General features: G+C 34.5%; 1 protein-coding gene across 9 annotated transcripts in view; it reads left to right on the top strand.

Moving 5' to 3' along the window:
* The window catches only part of LOC128999132 (uncharacterized), a 163,669-nt gene that overhangs the window by 35,545 nt on the left and 106,843 nt on the right, over positions 1 to 21,281 (top strand). The window contains exon 1 of one of the 9 annotated variants that reach the window (XM_054425504.1): positions 6,658 to 7,020. The exons of the other annotated variants lie outside the window; for them this stretch is intronic. The gene's annotated coding sequence lies outside the window, so the exon portion shown is untranslated. Of the gene's footprint in view, positions 1 to 6,657; positions 7,021 to 21,281 lie in introns of those variants that run through there. 9 annotated transcript variants of the gene reach the window in all.

Raw genomic sequence — 21,281 nt, 5'->3', positions numbered from 1 at the left:
TTATTATTTCTTACTAACTATTAACATTTTAAATAAAAAAACACTTTTACCCTCCCTGTTGCAGCAAACCTAAGTATGTGTTAAACTGATTCTATTTAAATAGGGAATAAATGTGATATTTTAAAGAGGCATTTTAGTGTAAATCCAATCAGGCAAATGGAAATTCGCTTAGTCTGCAGGTTTGCTGCGGCGGGGGTATTTAAATATTCAGTTATACCACATAAAACATACTACTATTACCCTTAAACTTGGTTAAAAAAATAAAGTACAGTCTACTCTACATTGTGAATATAAATAGCCCTTTCAGACCCGGGAATCTTAGTCATTTCGACCGCTTTAAGTCCTGAGCAAATTTTGAATAAATGTTGGTTTTTAACCTAGATTTCAAATACTAAAATTATTGATTAGGTTTGTTTTAAAGACGAAACCTTCATAATACCATATTAACCATTTCAGTTCCAGCAATAATTAGCATTATATACGTTTAAAAACATAAATAAAACAGTCATTAACCTTAACAGTTGCCTCTCTCTCCTATCTTACCGTGACATTGCAACAAAACAATCAGTGTTACCATAAGACATGAAGACTGCAAAACAAAAATTCCCAGATGATATCCATAACCTACACAATCGATGCGTACAGGTCTGAGCAACAGAAAGATCCAGAAACTTCAAAATAACAAATAAACATCTAACCTACACAATCGTGTTGGTTAGGTTGTTACGACTTAAAAATTTACCTACACAAATGAGTGTGCTGGGTCTGAAAGGGATGGGGGATTATTGAATAAACTTCATCCACGAATTTTCGTTATTGTGACTCACATGGAATCACTATTTGGTCTCCTCATTCTGTGAATTATAAAATTGATGTGAGAAAGCGACTCATGTAGTTTAATAAAAATGTCTAGTCCTAGTGCATTGCAGATAACCTGAAACCTGAGTGAAAATGTGTATTTGTTTGACTGAAATATTGTTAAATTATTGTTAATGAATTATACTTGTTAACATTTGACTGATTGTTGTTATTGTTTTCAGGTGAGTTTGGTGACTAGTGACTATGCAATCTAGACCTTGTAGGTAAGGTAACGTAGTCTTTGTGTTATTTTGAGGCACCCGCACGCACGTAACATTTTAATTTATATATGTAACTTAGATAGTTTATTCAGAGCGTAATAACATATAGACTTCACCAACACAAGTAGATTTCTCATCCCTTTTAAAATTCTGAAACTTGTTTTTAAGTCTAGTTTATGTCGGTGACACTGTGCGCTAGTCCCAATCTTTAGGACAATCTTTCTTTATGCTAAGTCTCGACAAAATTCTGTTTCTATTATTTTACGGTTAATTTTAGGAATTATACCTTAACGTAATGGTAATATAACCAGGGGACGAGATATTGTTGATGATTAGACAGTTTAATTAGGTTCAACGATTTTTTTATATTTGAAGTGACAATAAACAAAATTTAAACAGATCCCCGCCGCAGCAAACCTGCAGACTTTATTTTTTATTTTCATAACATTAATGGCTGCTTAGGTTTGCTGATACAGGGAAGGTAATAAAGTATGCTTTCTATTGGAAAGTTTAAAGCTTAGTAAGAAATAACATTTACCAAATTTTATCAAAATATATCCCTAAATAAGCCAACTAACTTACATAAGTTTATTTATTATCCATAAGAATAAAATAAGAATTTAAATTTAAAAGTTTTTTTGTTTTTCTTCGCAAACACTAGGCGTAAGCCTACAACATCACTTCAGTGTACTAAAAAAATTGTGTTTTAAGCCCTCCAAAATAGTTAAAAGAAATAAGGGACCGAACCAAGGCAAAGTCTGTAGAACCAGACGAATTTTACAGTGCGGCAAGGGAGCATTTGATGAATTTCCCAGTGGCAAGAACTAGAATATTTAATTATTGAAGGTAACAATAGTTCAATAATTAAAAGGGAGTAGAAAGAGATGAAGGATGATAGCGTGTGTGAGTGAGAGCGCGATAGGCAGTGCAGTGGAATCCCGAAACTACCGGAATGATCATGGACAAGGCAAAATGTTGCTGTAAGATGAGTTATGATTATTGTTAAAAGTCGCTTTTTGAAAACTTGTTGCTAAAATAAAAATTCTAAATTCGGTGCTCAGTTGTATGTACTAATTTTAATGGGTCTCCTCATTAAAACATATTATAGAATGGTAACTTTTATTGCCTTTAATAAAATTAATGTTAATCTTAATTTTGAAAGAATTGAAGTAGTATATGCTATCAATTACAAAATTCAATTTAACGGTGTCAACTTATAAAATACTTTTTTAACATTGACCAAACAAACCACAAAAATACAACATAAAGACCCATAATATATAACGATGATAAAATATTACCAACAATTTATTTATTTTACCAATTAGATGGCAATTGTCATATTAAATTAGAACTATCAACGCAACAAGAAATTCACGTCGAAACTATATACAGGGGGAGTTTTAAATGAGTTCCCCCCTACTTTTTTCTACATTTTGTTCAGATATCAACTCCGGATCACGTCAGATCATTGTAGAGTAGAAAGTTCTTCATTTTGACTAGGTAAAGTTTTGGCTGCCATCTTGGATCCGCTATATTGGATACAAAAAATCATTTTCAAATTTAAAGGTGGGGGTTGTGACCCATCGTTCTAAACTAATTTTCTTTCGCTGAATACAATCCTGTAATCCGTTTTTCAAAATGTTAATCCGTTAAAAAAATATTAGGAATTTTTGAAAATAATTTGTGTATAGGCCTACATTTTATTTACCAAAGATTAATAATTCGTTAAAATTAAGTCAATTTTACCTTACAATAATCAGAATCTTAACACTTAATCTTGGTTCTTTTCTAGCAAATTTAGGAGATTAGGGGCAAATTCAGTGCGTCATATAAAAATGTATACAAAAACTACTTTTTAATATTCCTAATAACTTTTTAACGGATTAAAATGTTGAAAAAACAGATTGCAACATAATCTGGTTTAAGACGATGGGTCACAACCCTACCTTTACATAAAAAAAACTTTGAATCCAATATGGCGGCCAATTTATAAAGCATATAAATAATTAGTCTTTCAAACATTATACAACACGTTTTTAGGTTAGGTTAAGCCCGAGCGTTGAACGGAATGGGGATCAATACTAATACACCAGCTGATTGTAGTCGTAGCATCTGCAGTGTTACTTATTTTCAAGAGTACCGTATAAACAGTAATAATCAGTATATACGGAATAAACAAGTATACAGTTCGTATGCTCGTCCATACTTCTTTCTTGATTTTTCAAGTAGTTTTGCAGTTTCTGCTATTCTGGTGTACACATATATTCACAACTCGCCTTTGGATCGCTGGGGGAACAGAATATTGTCTGAGAATTTTATTTTCTTTCTCCGCCCCCAGGCCCCCTTTTTGTATTTGCCGTCATGAGTTATTTCCACGGGGGGAAAGGAATTTGTCCGGCAAATGTTGTCAGCGTTAAAACCCAACGACAACTTGGCAGTTGAAAAGTCTTTCATAGAAGGGTTGTTTGTGGTAAATATCAAACAGTCTCGGCATGTTAGAGTCCCGTTGCGGAGTTGGTGCTCTAATGATTGAAATTTCTAAGGCACTCTAAAACGTATTTGAGTTCTATAACTATAGCAATAAAATTATAATCTTTGTAGTTAGAGTGAGGTAAAAACATTTAAAATAATCGTAGGCCCCCTTCGGTGGCGAGAGGGGGTTAACTTTCACTGAGTTCATTATTTTCAAACATGTTAGGTCCACTTATAATTATTCTTTCAAATACTACACTTTAGTGCTTTAGTTCAAGCCAAGCGATGAACGAAACTAGAATGTAAACACGAAATGACAGGTTATGGGCGTTAATGGCCTTTGCTCACTAGTTGCACAAATAACTATTCTCTACTTTGACTTTTAAGTTTTTCAGTTTTTACATAATATGTGGAGTTCATAACTTCACACAATAATGCTTAATTGGTTTTTTGATTTTTAGTAAAATGTACCGGTATTGATTTACACCTTATCGCAGAAATGATCGTTCACCATCGCAACTTCACAACAATACATCATACGTAGTAACCAAACAATAATATAATCATCACCAGATTTTAGAATAGAATACTATAATTTTTTCGTGGAATAAATCATTTTCAGCCTGTGCTATATTGAGAGTGGTTGAAATACTTTATAATTATTTCTTCTAAAATAACCGCTATTACTGTAAATAATATTACAGGTAAGAGGGATTGATTAAACTGAAACTAGCTAGAAAGCACGCACGATAATTAGTACTTTCTTCGCGATAATTGGGCAATGTTAACGTGCTACACTTATCGTAGAGTCGGCGCGACGTGCATATTTTATACTTTCTTCAGTGGAAGTGGAAGTATGGTCACATTTATGTGTTGATTCTTGTAAGATAAGCCAAAAAGTAGGTGTGAAAACAAACGCAAATATTTGTAAAAATTATACTAATCTTGACGACATTTGACGAGTTTATTCTTTTAACGGTTAGGAATCTGAAAATATAGGTAACTTGGCACACTGTTCAAATAGATTGAATACAAAATAGCTTAAATGAAAATTTTTCTCGTAAAAGAAGGTTGGGCAAGGATAAACCAGCCGGGTTGTACGTCATTTTGCCTTTTACAACAAAAAAATCATGATATTTTGGCTATGTTTGTATTCAATCTGTTTTAACTTGGTGTCGTTTGATTGGGAATTTTAAATGCTAAATAAAAGCGTTCTTGACATTGAACGTTTTCACAAAATCAGCCATCTTTTAGAAACTTAAATTTTAAAACTAAAATAGCCGACAATAAGGAATTTTTAATTGGACCACGATATTTTTTCTGGTATGAAACTCTTTTACATTAACATGCATTCTAAGTTTCATAAAGATCGGTCGAGTGAACTCGAAGATAAAAATGATCATGTAAAAAATGCAAAATGGTGGGCTATATAGTTAACGAATTGATCTTGGAGAAAGTTTCATTTTTATTTTCTCTTGATTTCGACCCATAGGACCCACTATGTAAATTATGAATTATGTTTTTACCTCTGGGGGCATTAAAACGGGAAAGTAAATCGGTCCAGGGTTCAGGTCATCACGAGACGTACGGTAATAATAGCTTATTCCCTATATGGGAAATTTGCTAAAATTAAATTTTCGTATCCCAACGAATATTAATTAGAAATAATCTTTAGAAAATTTACCGACAATTGTCTTACAAGTACTTAGTTCATAGTAATACTACAAATTAGGAAGAGGTAACGAATGGCAAGATAAACAATAAAACAATGTAAATTATGTTTGATTGAAGGCTACGAATTATGTAAAATCTAATTAATACAGAATTGAATAGAGTGCGGTAACGTTAAAGAGTTATTATTAAATGTATTGAGTTTTATGGCTAATGGTTGATATAAATTGAATATCACGGTACAGGCCGAACAAATCGTATCGCCCAATTGGGAAATGTACACTATTTACTACAGCGAATGATAATACACAACGTAAACTGTCATTAGGCTCGTTAACTATTCGTCGTGTAGTAATTGTAATCATGTGTTAAAAGACACCTGCAGCACGCTAAGAACAATTTTAATGAATGTACTTTTAAACTGATTTATCTATAATGAGGGTAAAATTTACTGATTTTGTAAATTAATGAATGAATGGTGAAAATAGTAAAACACAGCAAAGTGGCCATTCATTGAACATTGTCTACATACAGTATTGAAAATAATAAAAACTGTAAGATAAATTTATATAAGCTTCTAATCGTTGTATTAAATATTTAAAAAATCAGTTTACAGCATGTTTTTTTTATAATGGGAAAACTGTACCTTATGACTAGAATAATAACACGATATAATTTGATGCATTGCACAGTAATACAATTATTCCTTGTCGCAAACAGGACGGTGTTCACCTGCTGAAGAAATAAAACTACATTTTATAGTCGGTTTGACCACTGAAGCTCGACCCTCGGCCAAAGAGGTGAAGAAATCGGGGTAGAATTTCGGAGCGGAGAGGCTAGCGTGATGGCGCGGGGCCGCGGGTACCCGCTACGCTGCGCACTCCACTATGTTTTGGCGCACCTACACACATGATACGCTCCCCGCTCCACCATGTTTCCACCCTTACAGTACATACAGGAGTATTAAAGGAGTTGATATCAAAAGTCACAAGAACCCATAACTTCGATTAACCAAGTTGTAGGCCTACCTACTATCTGTGAAACCTTCGCTTTTCTTTATGAGGAAAGAATAACATGGGGTGGGATGATACGTTCTGGCAAAGGAGGTAAATCTGTATAAATGATTTAGATTTATTAAGGATCGATTGGAAAACAACAGCCTATTAGTAAAATAACATTATGGTGATTTTTGGCCCTTCTACGTGTAGATAAGTCACATACTACGTCTTGGAATTTCAATCATGCAAAACGCAAATCCTAGCAAACCAATTGTCTGGCTAGGAGCAGACAGGTAGTTTCTTCCTTCTCCCCTCGATACTTTGCCCGGTTCAGTGAGGGGGGGGGGCAGTGGTACACTCACACTCGCACACAACACAACTTTGAACGTACATACAGCACTGCCTCTCAGCTCAGTCACTAGTCAGTCACACTCACCACACACAATACGGTTTGACCTCTGACGAACACATGGCTGTTCTGTTCCATCCCGTAATCTGAAGAGCATATTATGCAGTACCTTTGCGTCTATATAGCGAACCTAAAACCACATTAATGGCTTCATTTGTGGCTCCTCTCACGGTCGTAGTGTTTTCTGTAGTTCGTGGTGGTTCTTGTCAGTATTGTTTCGTGTTCAATCAAGTGCCAGTGCAAGTTATAGGCCAATGTATGTGTGTTTAACTTCAGTTGTGTTTGTGTCATTGAATAGAAGAGTTCACAGTGTTATGTGTGTGTCATCGTAGCATTGTTCCAATCTCTCAGCCATCATTCAGCATCAGGCATCTTACCATTATAATGGGTATGTTAAAATGTTAAGTTAATTACTGTAGGGATTATGCCTTAAGTTTACTGTAGTTTCTGACTTACATAGTTTTTAAAACCCATGTTAAATGGCTTTAATTTTTAGTTTCGCCACGAGAACACAATTTCTGTGTCGTTTTAAACAATCAATTGGTCTTTGACGAATTATAACTAGTAATAGCGTATCGAAGCACGTATTCGGTTATAATTTATTAAATTATCGACGACTAAAAACGCGATCAAGCGTTCTTGTTCTTACGTCATCTTAAAAATTGAAGTGGTCTTACATCAAAGTCAACGGTGAGTTTCGGTTTGACGAATCTAAATAATGCTGGTTCATAGATACATAAATGTACAAGACAACAGATAAATGAAAAAGGCTAAATTAAATAGTTGATAATTAATTGTATTGAATGTGAATGAAAATCGTAGTAAACATAACCTCAATGATCGACGCCGGACGCACAATTTTTATTTCAGCTGCGGTTTTGGCACCCCTAGCGGCCCGGCGGGGAAATGTCAAACATAAGGCATCGCCAGCGCTCGTGGCCGTCAATTGGGGAACTAACTAGACCGACTTGGTTATAGCGTCCTCCGCCAGAGGTCAGGAGCTGATGCCAGCCATGTGATTTCGACAGATGAATTAAACTACGGTTTACAGTACGGTGTACAGTAACTAGCAAACTAGCGGACAGCAGTACACTGTCAGTAAATAGCAAAGAGAAACGAAACAAGTCGGGACAAGAATGGTAGATAATGTGAATTGGTTTTATGGTTTAATATATATATTAATATATATGTCCTTTAGACGTAAAAACACAAGATATACTAAAATTTTAATTTTCCTTTATTTTTTAGAGATATAAAAAATACTGTACTTACACAAATAAATTATCACCTCAAATCGAGGTCAGAGTCGATGATTCATATATAAAAGAATCTTGAGCGATTATTGACATCTATTCTTCTAAGCTTACTCCACCTGAAAAAGAAAATATATATGAAATTGCGCAAAGTATAACCATAGAATAAATAAACACCATAATAGGCCCTATTACTTATCCATTATTTTATATTATATTATCTTATTTAATTATTATTACTTTATTTTATGTTACAGTATCTTAAGTAGGTATAACTGTAATCCTTCCAAGAATTGCAATAATCAAACTAAACAAATACCGGTAACTTAATAGAAAAGTAAATTGGTCCCCAGTAGGCCTACAGGTTCAACCATGATACATACGATTATAACTTATTTCATAGGCTATAAAAGAAATTTGCTAAAATACAATAATATCTCTCTAAACAAACTTTATTGAAAAAAACATTTTTAAATTGACAATTTGTAGGTGTTAGTGAATTGTCCACTATATAGTGGCCATTAAAACTGGTTTCACAATATATTCCGATAATTAATTGGCTTCAGAATAGCTTTTTTTCATATAAAATTCAAATACCTAAGCGTTCTATTCATCATTAGCCAACATAAAAAAAATAATTTTATCGGATAAAGATTTATTTTTAAACAATTCAAAAGTCTCTTTACAATGAATAAAAAGTCTGTAAAAAATTAATCAAAATTAGTAAAAGTAAAAAGTAGAAGATTTTTATATAGCAATATTTAAATCATGCCGAAATTCAAAATATTAGCCTTATTACTCAAAAAAACTAAATAAAAACAATGATATCTCTCTAAATTAACTCTTTTCAAAGAAAATGTGATTTACCCTCTTACCAAAAAAATTCAACGGCACTTAACGTGTTGAGTACTAATGTCTGATATATAGTGGACATACAATCAACTAGTTCTCGATATAGTCCAAAAAATGTATTTCCTTAATAGTTATTTGGCTTCAGAATTTGTATAATTAGTTAGCCCCTAAATTTATTAATAAAGAATTTAAAAGTCAATTAATGATTTATTACCATAATAAGTACATCTTTTTAAAATAGGCTATATTGAATTTTATAAACTTTAAATTTTACATGTTTTGATGAACTTGTCTGATATATAGTAACAATACAATATTACAGTTTCCACAATATTTGCCTTGATTTTGATTTGGCTTCAGAAATTGTTATCATCATTGATAGGGAGAAGGAAAACTGCTGCCCCTTGGCTGGCGCAACAGTGAGACCGTGGTGCGAAATGTTTGCCTTGACTGTACTCTTTCTTACCTTACCTTACCTAATCACAACACGCTTTGTGAAACCAAAGTACGAATTATACGTTAGCCTTTATGTGATACGGGGATGCAAGTTATGTTTTCTGAGGTCAACTTTTTGGTCTGAGGGTTAGATTTGGAATACCAATGTTTTCATTGGATCTTCAGCATTGAACGAAAAAAAAAATCAAGTTTTATAGTGCACTTTATGTCAATTTCCTTACTTGTACAACTTTAACAGTTTATAATTTTTCATGAGATTTACTTTCTGAAGATAATTTGTGCGATAGTGTTTTTATAACTGAATGGGTTACTGTACTTTATTTAAAGTATTTTACTTCATATTATTACTAACATTTTATTAAACAATTTAACTCCAACTAGTCTGAATATCGATTGTTCAGTGAATATAAATCAAATATATACAGCACTCAGCACGAAGAGATTAGGGATAGGTCAGGAAAGAGTACATTCGAGGCAAAAAATTTGCACCACAGCCAACCATGCGCATCAACCAAGGGAGAGCAGTTTACCTACACCCCATTTATAAATCAAAATGACGAGAATTCATCATAAGCCAAAAACATCATTTTATTCAAGGACAAAAATTCATTTATTTGCAATTCAAAAGTGTATCAACTATCAATAATAACAGTATTAAATCTTACACTTTTCCATGGCTTTAATTTATTAAAACCAGATAAAGGTTTTACACCCACAAGACCTACACTCATGGATAATGACATCTCTTTAACAGGAAAATTTTTATCAACACATTGGTATAACCGGACTAGATCGGCAGGAAGTGGATGGCACTGAAACAACTAATCTCAAGGGAAAGAGACCAGTGATCACATGTCTAAATACAATGCTCTCCTAAACTTAAGTCGCATATCACAGTAAACGGTCCGTTTTAACGAGTTTTAGGGACGTATGTTTAACCGGAAAAACCGTTATCCGGTCTGGCCTCAGTCTCGAGGAGTCCGGATAAGAGGGAGTTTACTATACCCACCAAAAACAAAATTCCAAAATTCAAAACTTGTGTGTGTCCTCCAAAATATCGTACAAGTGTAGCTAACTCTTCCGGCCGGACCGAAACGATTCGTACAAGTGTAGCCACCCCTCACAAATTCGGGCCGGACCGAAACGAACCGGACCGGACCGAATCGGGCAAGTGTAGCCGCTACTTAAACCAATGTCTGGTATTTTTACAAATTAAGTGATGTTTTTATTTAGTGGCATCAGAAATGTATCTGATCATGGAAAATATTAAAACAAACCATTTTCCTCATACCACTGCAGTATATCAAATGAACTTGGCTTTATTTTGCTGTATAAAGTACAAGATTTTTATATAGCAATTTTTAAATCATGCCACATTTCATTGATTTTTATAAACTTTAAATTTTGCATGTTTTGATGAACTTGTCTGACATATAGTAACAATACAATATTACAGTTTCCACAATATTTGCCTTGATGTTGTTTGGCTTCAGAAATTTTTATCATCATTGATAGGGAGGAGGAAAACTGCTGCCCCTTGGCTGGCGCAACAGTGAGACCGTGGTGCGAAATGTTTGCCATGACTGTACTCTTTCTTACCTTACCTTACCTAATCTCAACGCGCTTTGTGAAACCAAAGTACTAATTATACGTTAGCCTTTATGTGATACGGGGATGCAAGTTATGTTTACTGAGGTCAACTTTTTGGTCTGAGGGTTAGATTTGGAATACCAATGTTTTCATTGGATCTTCAGCATTGAACGAAAAAGAAATTCAAGTTTAATAGTGCAATTTATGTCAATTTCCTTAGTTGTACAACTTTACCGGTTTATAATTTTCATGAGATTTATTTTCTGAAGATAATTTGTGCGATAGTGTTTTTATAACTGAATGGGTTACTGTAATTTATTTAAAGCATTTTACTTCATATTATTACTAACATTTTATTACACAATTTAACTCTTAACTAGTCTGAATATCGATTGTTCAGTGAATATAAATCAAATATATACAGCACTCAGCACGAAGAGATTAGGGATAGGTCAGGAAAGAGTACATTCGAGGCAAAAAAATTGCACCACAGCCAACCATGCGCACCAACCAAGGGAGAGCAGTTTACCTACACCCCATTTATAAATCAAAATGACGAGAATTCATCATAAGCCAAAAACATCATTTTATTCAAGGACAAAAATTCATTTATTTGCAATTCAAAAGTGTATCAACTATCAATAATAACAGTATTAAATCTTACACTTTTCCATGGCTTTAATTTATTAAAACCAGATAAAGGTTTTACACCCACAAGACCTACACTCATGGATAATGACATCTCTTTAACAGGAAAATTTTTATCAACACATTGGTATAACCGGACTAGATCGGCAGGAAGTGGATGGCACTGAAACAACTAATCTCAAGGGAAAGAGACCAGTGATCACATGTCTAAATACAATGCTCTCCTAAACTTAAGTCGCATATCAGTAAACGGTCCGTTTTAACGAGTTTTAGGGACGTCTGTTTAACTGGAAAAACCGTTATCCGGTCTGGCCTCAGTCTCGAGGAGTCCGGATAAGAGGGAGTTTACTATACCCACCAAAAACAAAATTCCTTCTGAAATGAGCATTTTCACGGCTATTTTCAACCTCCCCAGCCTATTTCTGTACATTCCACAATATCTTTGCATTAGGGTCATAATCTCCAGTCGTCTGGCGATGAATGTCGCATCGGATATGTTTCTTGTACTCAAAAAACTAACCTCATCTCAAATGCGGCAAGGGATTAGATTCTTTAAAAAGTTAAAAAACACACAGCGAAGCATACATGACAGCTACAGAGCTGAAATTTGTCTCAGTCTGTTCACAAAACAATGCCAGTAAATAGTTATGAGCCTCCTTTTCGTCTACAAAGGCGAACAACGGATTTAAGGGACGTTTTCCTAGCGACATGGTTAAACCAGTTACGCAGTGTGCTTTATACTACGGTACGCTGTTGCCCGACTGAGCCACTGATCCCTTTGAAACTAGGAGTTTCAAATTGTTAACCTAGCAAAGGGAGCACACCTAAATTGACAGAAGCACACTCTATTAGTGAATTTCCCTATGAAGAAGTAGCAGCTATTAAGCCTACCATAGGTGGCACAGTAAGGCCTAGACCCGGAACTGATATAATTTTTCAATTTGATATCCTTAGAGGCCAAAAATACTATTTGTACAAATTGTTAAACTTTTACACCTATAAATAAATATATATATGTCCGTGAATGCCATAACTTTGGTAATTTTGGTCTGATTTTGATGAAATTTAGGTTGAGGATGGCGGGATAAACTTGAATGAGATCGGGAAACAGCATGATCGGACCATGGCAACAAGGTTTTATGGAGGGTTTAATGGGGTAGGCCTCAGAATTGGTTTTTTTAATTTTTTACAGATAAAACATAAGATTTCCCAATTTAAATAATTTAGTATAAGTGTTTTTAGCAAATTTCTCATAATAAGCTATTACCATAGTACTCATGGTAAGACCTTGACTGGGGCCGATTTACTTTTTCATTTTGAGGTCTCTAGAGACCAAATACCAATCGTTCAAATTCATATATTATGTATTTTATGTTGATGATAATCAACCATGCAATCTAAATTATATTTATTTATATAGGCCTACAAACAAACAATATAGACAAAAGTTAAATATTTAATATTATTTGAAGTTTGAAAATGGACTTATGTCCAAAACATGTCACTTCTGTTACAAATATAATATTCAGGGTGCTCAGTTGTACTTTATTTACAAAAATAATTTCATTTAAATATATTATGTGTGTCTGTTAGCATAATAACTCGAACAATAATTATCTGATTTTGATGAAATTTGGTATGAACGTGTAAACCCACGTTTACTCAAAACGAGTCTGCGAACCAGCACGATCGGATCTTGGGAATTGAGGTTTATGGGGGGTTTTATGGGATAAATGATGGTTTTTCTAATATTTGACCCTAAAACATAAAATTTTGTAATTTGTTTCAAAACCATTATGTGAATCTTAAAAAAAAACAAAACAATAATTTAGTACACTGATGTGTTATTATTTGCCCAATGGTTACGGAGAAAATTCCAAAAAAAATTGTATATTTAAAATCCTGATGTTATTCTTATGGAGAATAAGTAAACTGCTGTTGTTTGCTTGTTTATGAGCATATTTTGATCACATTTGGAAACTGCAATTATTTCATAGGCCTACTATACTATTACCGGTATCATTTGACAAAAAAAAACCTTTTTTACCCTCCCTGTTGCAGCAAACCTATTGCTATTTACATAGTGAATAAATGTGATATTTTTAAGGAGACATCTTAGTGTAAATCCAATTAGGCAAATCGAAATTCGCTTAGTCTGCAGGTTTGCTGCAGTGGGTTTTGTATTTACAATTTTTGGATAGGCCTACAGCAAAAATTTTAAAATTAAAAATTTTAAATTACCATGTAATTCTTACGGAATAAGTTATTGGTGGTTTGCTTGTTTATAGATATAGTTTTGTTTAAACTTGATTTTTTTTTACAAATCTATTAATATTTGACTAAATAACACACCTTGATACTCTTCCAGTAGCAGCAACCGTAGTTTACTTGAATAAACCTTGTGTTATTTAAATAGAATTATATGTAAATCCACAGGCAAATGGAAATTCTCTTAGTCTGCAGAATTGCTGCTGCGGGGTAATTATTGTAAACAGGCAGAGGTTTCAACAGTACCATTTGATATAGGTACAATGATAGGCCTAGCTAATTTAAACCAACATTTTAACCCTTTGGGTGGCAGAAATTTATTTTGGTACCTACTTTCCGAAAAATGCCAGTTTTTTTACTAGGTATGTCTGAAAAAGTGCTAGGCTTTCCGTGGGGGCGAAGCGTAGTGGGCAAGAATAAAAATCGGTAAAAGTATAAATTTTCATCCCAAAAGTGCCATGGAACGATATATCATACCTCGATCGTATGAGAAATTGATATTAAAATCATTGTTGTTTTATAATAACAACCGAGTCAACCAATATGCCAATTAAAACTCACATGATCGAAAGTCGCGCCGGCCTGATATTTCGTTGCAATGTATTTTTCGGTAAGACTACCGATGACGATATATCGTTGTGAGGTATTTTGCAGATGTGTTGTGCAAAACGATATATCGTTGCGTGGCACTCAAAGGGTTAATAATAATTGGTTTGTTGTGCGGTAGGTGTGAAAACTATTCAGGCCTATGCGACCTAGTGCATAATACAGTATTGGTTAGGTTTACCAACGATTATAGAATCTTATACATTTTCCACTATAAATCGTAATCAAATGAATTAGTCTAAATAATCCGACCAACCTATAAATATTTTATTGGTTTAAATCAACAGTGATTAGGCATTGTATATCATTAAATGGTATTACAAAGTGCTGTTGAAACTTCAGCCTGTTTAAACATTAAAACTTCAGATCAAATTTAAGCTTGTGTCACCTTCGAGCTTGTGCTTGGCCACCTTTTAGCGACAAGGATCCCATATAGGAACAAGCTATTACGGTAGGTCTGATGATAAGACCTAGACCCGGGACCGATAACAGGCGTTTACAGAGGCCAAAAACACCATTCGTTCAAATTCATATATATGTATATACGTGTCCGTTAATGTGTTACCTCGAGCAAAATTGATTCGATTTTGATGAAATTTGGTACAAACGTGTAAACCTACGTTTATTCAAATGAGAACGTGAACCAGCATAATCAATTTATGGCAACGGGGGTTTAGGGGGGTTTTATGGGGTAAAAATTGATTTTTCCCATTTTTACCCTTTAAAACACAAAATGTCATAACTTAATTTCTCTCCAAAACATTTTGTAGAACTTATTTCATACTTAGCTATCAACATTGCAATAAAAACATACCTCAAAATCTTCCCTGTAGCAGCAAACCTAAGTACTGTCTAACTAAAATTAATGTTAGGCCTATTTAGATAGAAAATAAATTAGACAATTTTTAGGAAATATTTGAGTAGAAATCCAGCCAGGTAAATGGAAATTCGATTAGCCTGCAGTTTTGCTCCGGAGGGGGTATTTGTATTCATAGATAGCCTACTTTAAAATCAATAATTAGAATAAGTCTGTGTCTGTACAAGGTTGGTAGGGTAGACAGGTTACTCGCCTCTTTGTCTGCATTTCAAGTTACCTGAGGCAGGTAACCTGTCAACGAACAAGCTTTGCGTAAACACTTCAAAGCAACACTACATTTTTATGAGAACAAAGTAAAACTTGGTTTCAGAGCGACTATGTGTGACTTGAGGTCAGCTTACGTTATCCCGGTCGCTGGGGCAGGTGATGGAAGTCGCTTCCATGAATCATAAACCTGAGTAAGGCCTACCTGATAACCTGAGTAGGCCTACTTGTACTTAGGTAATTAATGTTATTAAAAAAAAAGACGAAATCTGACATTATAATCTGGTAATACTGTAGAAAAAATGCCATTAGACAAAAGGAAATTCGCTTAGCATGTGGAATTGCAGCGATGAGAGTGTTTTGTCTACGTCTTCATTCTCTATATCTTCGCCCCAAATTCAAAACAAATACAGCTTCTTCAAATTTCAAAGCTGTATTGGGACGAGCCAAAATGTGATACACTTGCTTTAACACCCGATGCAACACTGTCATGTGTAGGCTAAGGATTATCAGAAGCAGGCAAGTTGCAAAGCCGCCCCATGTGAACGTAGCCTAACAAACCTATTCACTAGTCATAACACAACATTCAGCAAGCAGATGAACAAACAAGTCGACTAACTTTTACTATATTTAAGCTATCAATATATTTTTTTTGGAAACACGATTGTCTTCGCTGTAGATCGGACGTCACAATTATGCAACATTAGAAAAGGTTATAAAAAATACAAAAAAAAAAACAAGAATAAATTATTTACAAACACTGTTGTAGTGTATTACGATGTAAATGATCACTATTTTACAGGTCTGTTAAACTGCGTGGTCTGTGTGTACTGCTATCCAAGTGACAGCTGGTCTAACTTATGTGTAAGATTCAAATGTATACCTCGGTCTGTGGCAATGACCGCGGCATATATGCGACACTCCGTAGCGAATGTGTTAAAATTTCTATTTGAATCTTTTAGAATGATTTAGTATTCTTCTGAAATAATAGTAAATTGTATAAATTTTCGGTGTAGGGGTAGATGAAAGCTTTTAAATGATAGCCTTCCTCATTTATGAAGAATCAACGAAGCTATGACGTACCAACACAAAAAAGCACTTTAGAAATAGGCTAATAATATGTAACTTATAGATTTATTTAGACTCGATAGCCTATATTTACAACAAAACTTGTAAGATATGCTAGCGGGAAAACTTAAACTTGTACTACTTAAGTAAAGATAGCCTAGTAGAAACCGATGCATGATGCATTACGATACTGTAAACTGTATACTATACTGCACGATAATACTAAATATGGGTTAATATGGTGGAGGGGATATAATATGGGTAAAATAAGTATTAACCGATACTTTTACTTTTAATATTTTGCAATGCTACTTAATTAACAGAACATTGCAGTTTCTGAGTTAAATACGGGTAACTTATCATTACTACTCATTCAATAACTATTTAAACAAGGCAACAAATTGAAGGGGAAATATACAACTAGACATAGATACAACTAGCCGTAGGTACAGACATAGGCCTACCTAGGTACATATAAATGTAGGCTACAACTAATTAGACGTAAGTTAGGTACAACTTGTTGAATCCATACTAGCTGGGCGATACAACTTGACAATTGTGCCATTATCAAGTGATACATACGTCTAGTAATATCTCTTAAAATTTGCAGGTATACCTAACGTGTCGGATATGCTCCCGTCAAGTTGTAACTTACCTATGACTATTAGTCCAAAAATTGAATGGTACAACGTGACGACTACTTACTAACTAACTTTAGTAACTTTTGCTAACGTCAAGTTTTGCTGAAGTCTCTCAGTCGATGAGATACAGTACAACTAACCTAAACACCGACCGGCCTACAACTTGATGGCGGTACCAGAGACACTGTCCCGCTGAATCTGCCTAATTTTGTCGACATTTGAATTCAAGAAAGGGTAACTTTGTTAGCTTCTATTTTTCAGTTGTCGATAATTTCGACTAGCCTATTTAACTGCCCCTAATTAACTACCGGTAATAGCTCACTAAATCTAATGTCATTTAAGATAAGTTTAAATAAGTTTAGGACATTGAGATCTTCAGAGAAATATATGAGTGAAAATCCAAATTGACAAATTGAAATTCACCAGTCTGTAGGTTTTTTGCGGCGGGGCTATTGTCACAGAAAGTTAACTTACATTTTTAATCATACAACGTTCTTTGAAAACTCATAATCATTAGGCCTATTACATTTTTTATAATAGGCTACCTAACAAGATAACTTACCATAAGCTAAGTTAACTCTTGTTTACTGGATGGTGCACTCTAGGGGAAATATTTCACTAATAATCCTAACTTAACTTACAAAACTGTTTAGTCCTAGGCCTATGTAAGTTTGTGATGTTTTAAAAACATCTAGGGCCTATTGTTTCTAACTTTTCATAAAATAGGCTTAGGGCCTACAGAGTGTTTAGGCCTGCTTAAGTTAAGTCATAGAAAAAGATTAAATTGAGGATTTAAAAATGGGTCCTATGTTTGCATAAAGATTATCTCAGTCCCATCACGCTTCCAATAATAGGCCTACCACCCACTCTATATTAGTAGAAACTGTCCGTGTGAGAGTGAGGTGAGGATAGCCCAGTAACTCCATGAACTGTAAACAGTATAAGTTACTTAACGGAACAAGCGGATATCAACTGCAAACATTTTTGTGGACAGTTAATAAAACTCTCATTGCGGATATCAGGTAAACCTATTGATACCCCATCCGGCAACCCTAATGTAAAATGCAAACCCTTGTCTTTCTGACAGACTAGGCCTATGTAGGCCGTGCACCCCGTCTTTCTAGTGTCTACCCAAATTGCACGTGACCGTGGCGAAAACCAAGGTGGACAATTCATGACTGAGGATGTTTATTGACCCATTAAGTTATTAAAACAGTCAATTAGTGACACAATCCACTTGAAACGCATTACTTATGTACATTTGCTGCACGTGTTGGCCTAACCTGCAAGGATTGATTTTTAGAAAGGGAAACTACTTAGTTTTAGACTAGTTTTATAAAAACTAATATAAAAAATGCTTAATAAACGTTACGTACCTTCAATATAATTATCTTCATACTTAGTTAATTTTAAGCATTAACTTGTTCTGACGCTGTGTGGCCTTGCGCTGATGGTGGTGAATCGCCAAAGAAACAAAGAAAGGAAAGAAAGAGGAACAAAGGATTGGTAATCTTCTATTCTTTAGAGTTTTTATTCATTTCCGTGAATTAAAAAATCGGTGTCAAAGGCTTTTGGAAAGGGGTTTTTTATAAATTAAATAAATGGATACCGGTACTGTAAAAAATGGTTGATAATTTTTGCAATTAATTAATTGTAACAATACATTTTTCTGATGAATCGAATGTTGGGGATGACTAGGATATCTTGCGTGGTTTAAATCGTGGGAATGTTAAAAAATAACTAAGTTAATGGTATTGCTGCAAGTGATGTTACATATTATTTGGCTGACTTCGCCGAAATTTAAAAATGAGATTTTATAATATTTTTATCGACTCTTTTGTTTGTAATCGGGCCGGGCGCATTTTAGAATTACAAAATGGGGCGGTAGGGAGCTAATTAGCGTATTATGACACTAACGCATAAACTGATTCTCTTGTAGCATTTCAATAAATTTGGTAACGTGATTTTAAATTATTGTCAATAAAAATGTTAAGTTAATCTATTATAAATTATCCTATTCCTTAGTGCTTTGATTTAATACGTAATTAAGACGCCTACCTAATTTTGTTGTGTAGAAATGTCTTTTCCGAAATCATTGTTTTACGAATATCATTTAATAAAACTAGACTCATTATTTTTTATTATTATTAAATAATTATTTTATTATTATTATTTTTATTTATTACATTATTTTTTATTTCATTGCATGTTTATAGGTGCTTAAATCCGATTTGTATTAAAACAATAAATTATTTTTATATTAATACTGTAAAAGGAAGAAAAACTGCTATGTGACTAATTGTTGTTTAATCACAAGTTACAAATTGTGCTGTGTTTTAATCGTGTCACGGCATGTCTTTGGTCTATAGTTATTTTTGTGGGGAGCTTTTGACATCTTTGGCATGCACCTGCCACTTATGTAATGAATGGAAGGTCCGGGAGAGGGGTGGAATAGTTTAGCGCCAGAATTAGAATATTACGATGGTGAATTTATTAATTGACTTTACTTCATGTTTTGATGTTTTTGGATATAAAGAAGTTTTCGATGTTCATACAAATGATTGACGCTTAACTCTACTTGTTTGATAATATATAGTGTTTATGTCAAAACTATTTTAAGTGATGGATGTAAACAAATACACTAAGTATTGCCGGGAAGTCTTACATTGGATTGTTAAAACAATGACGAATCTACAGGGAAATCAGCGTGCTTTAGTTGATCTTTGAGGTTGTCGAGGATATGAGCTTATTTAGGAAAGCAAAGCCCAATTGATTCACTTGCTGCTAGCGAGGTGATTATGGCGTTCTCGATCGAATCTTATTTGAGCGAGATGAACGGGTCCTACACGCATGATGCATGTATTTAGGGGTTTAAGAACGCTCGTGCTGCCTGCTTATAGCGTATTTGCAATGAGTGTAAAATAGAGGTAAATTATTTATGTTACTTTTTTGTGGATTTGTCGCATAGAGCGCATTTGATACATAGATAGTGGTCGATCCTACACACGTTTGTTTGAGATGATACCTGTTAATAATAATTTTGAAGTCTTGTTTAAAGATCAGTGGTGGATACAGCCAAGAGTTTCGGGGGGAAAAGAATAATTAAAAAGAATTTGCCTGCGATCACGGGAAAAATTGAGAAAACCTCCCGCTCCGGGGACATCGTTATCGTCGCCGCGATCGCGACTGAATCGTGATTTGTGAACATCTCCCGCTATCATGATGGTGCAAAATCTTCCACCTCGTTCGCCATCACGGGTACATTGCTATCATCATCCATTATCACGGAAAATGGTCAACATCTCCCGACATCACGAGGACATCGTTACCGTCACCCGCGATCACGGCAAAAATTGTGAACATCTACCGCCATCACGGGGACATCGTTATCGTCACCCGCGATCACGGCAAAAATTGTGAACATCTACCGCTATCACGAGGACATCGTTATCGTCACCCGCGATCACGGCAAAAATTGTGAACATCTACCGCCATCACGGGGACATCGTTATCGTCACCCGCGATCACGGCAAAAATTGTGAACATCTACCGCCATCACGGGGACATCGTTATTATTACTTGCGAGCGTTGCGAATCATTCATTAGAAAACAATAGACTGTCAATTTGACAACGTTTATTTTACACATTGTTTATATTATTAGTATTGATTTAACAGAAAATAGGCTTCCGTGTATCTTGGCTTGACAGATAATTAAGAAAAATATTTTGGAACAGGGAGATGTTAAAAATGGAAAGACTTCGCAAGACACCCGCAGGAGTTGCGCATGACTTAGATTTTAACAGATTGCACATTTTTCAGTGACGATTGATTGAATTATTAGATTTCGAAAGAACGGCTTGGTGGTATGAATGTCCGTTCGGCAAAAGCGATGGACCCGGGACTACATACCTGAGCCCACCCCTATAATCCTTCGGTGCGTCCGCCGGGCTGTCCGCTGCGCCCGCTGCCTAGGTGGTGAGTCACCTACCGGCTGTATTTATTCGATGGCATACGTTCTTAACAGAATTATAATTTTACACATTTTAAATTATATTTGAAATCTACTAAAATAGTTATGAAAAATTATACCAAACTTGACCTATGTATTAGAACATTTAATGCGAACTTTAAATTGTTTACATTGTCACTGCGATTTTTTATTTAGACAATCTGGAAGGCAAGTT

Source organism: Macrosteles quadrilineatus, unplaced genomic scaffold (genome assembly GCF_028750875.1).
Source record: "Macrosteles quadrilineatus isolate MER2022 unplaced genomic scaffold, UCM_ALF_1.0 Scaffold_7__1_contigs__length_78375512, whole genome shotgun sequence".
NCBI lineage: Eukaryota > Metazoa > Arthropoda > Insecta > Hemiptera > Cicadellidae > Macrosteles > Macrosteles quadrilineatus.
Note: the sequence above shows the minus strand (reverse complement) of the source record. Positions and strands in the feature narration are given on the sequence as shown.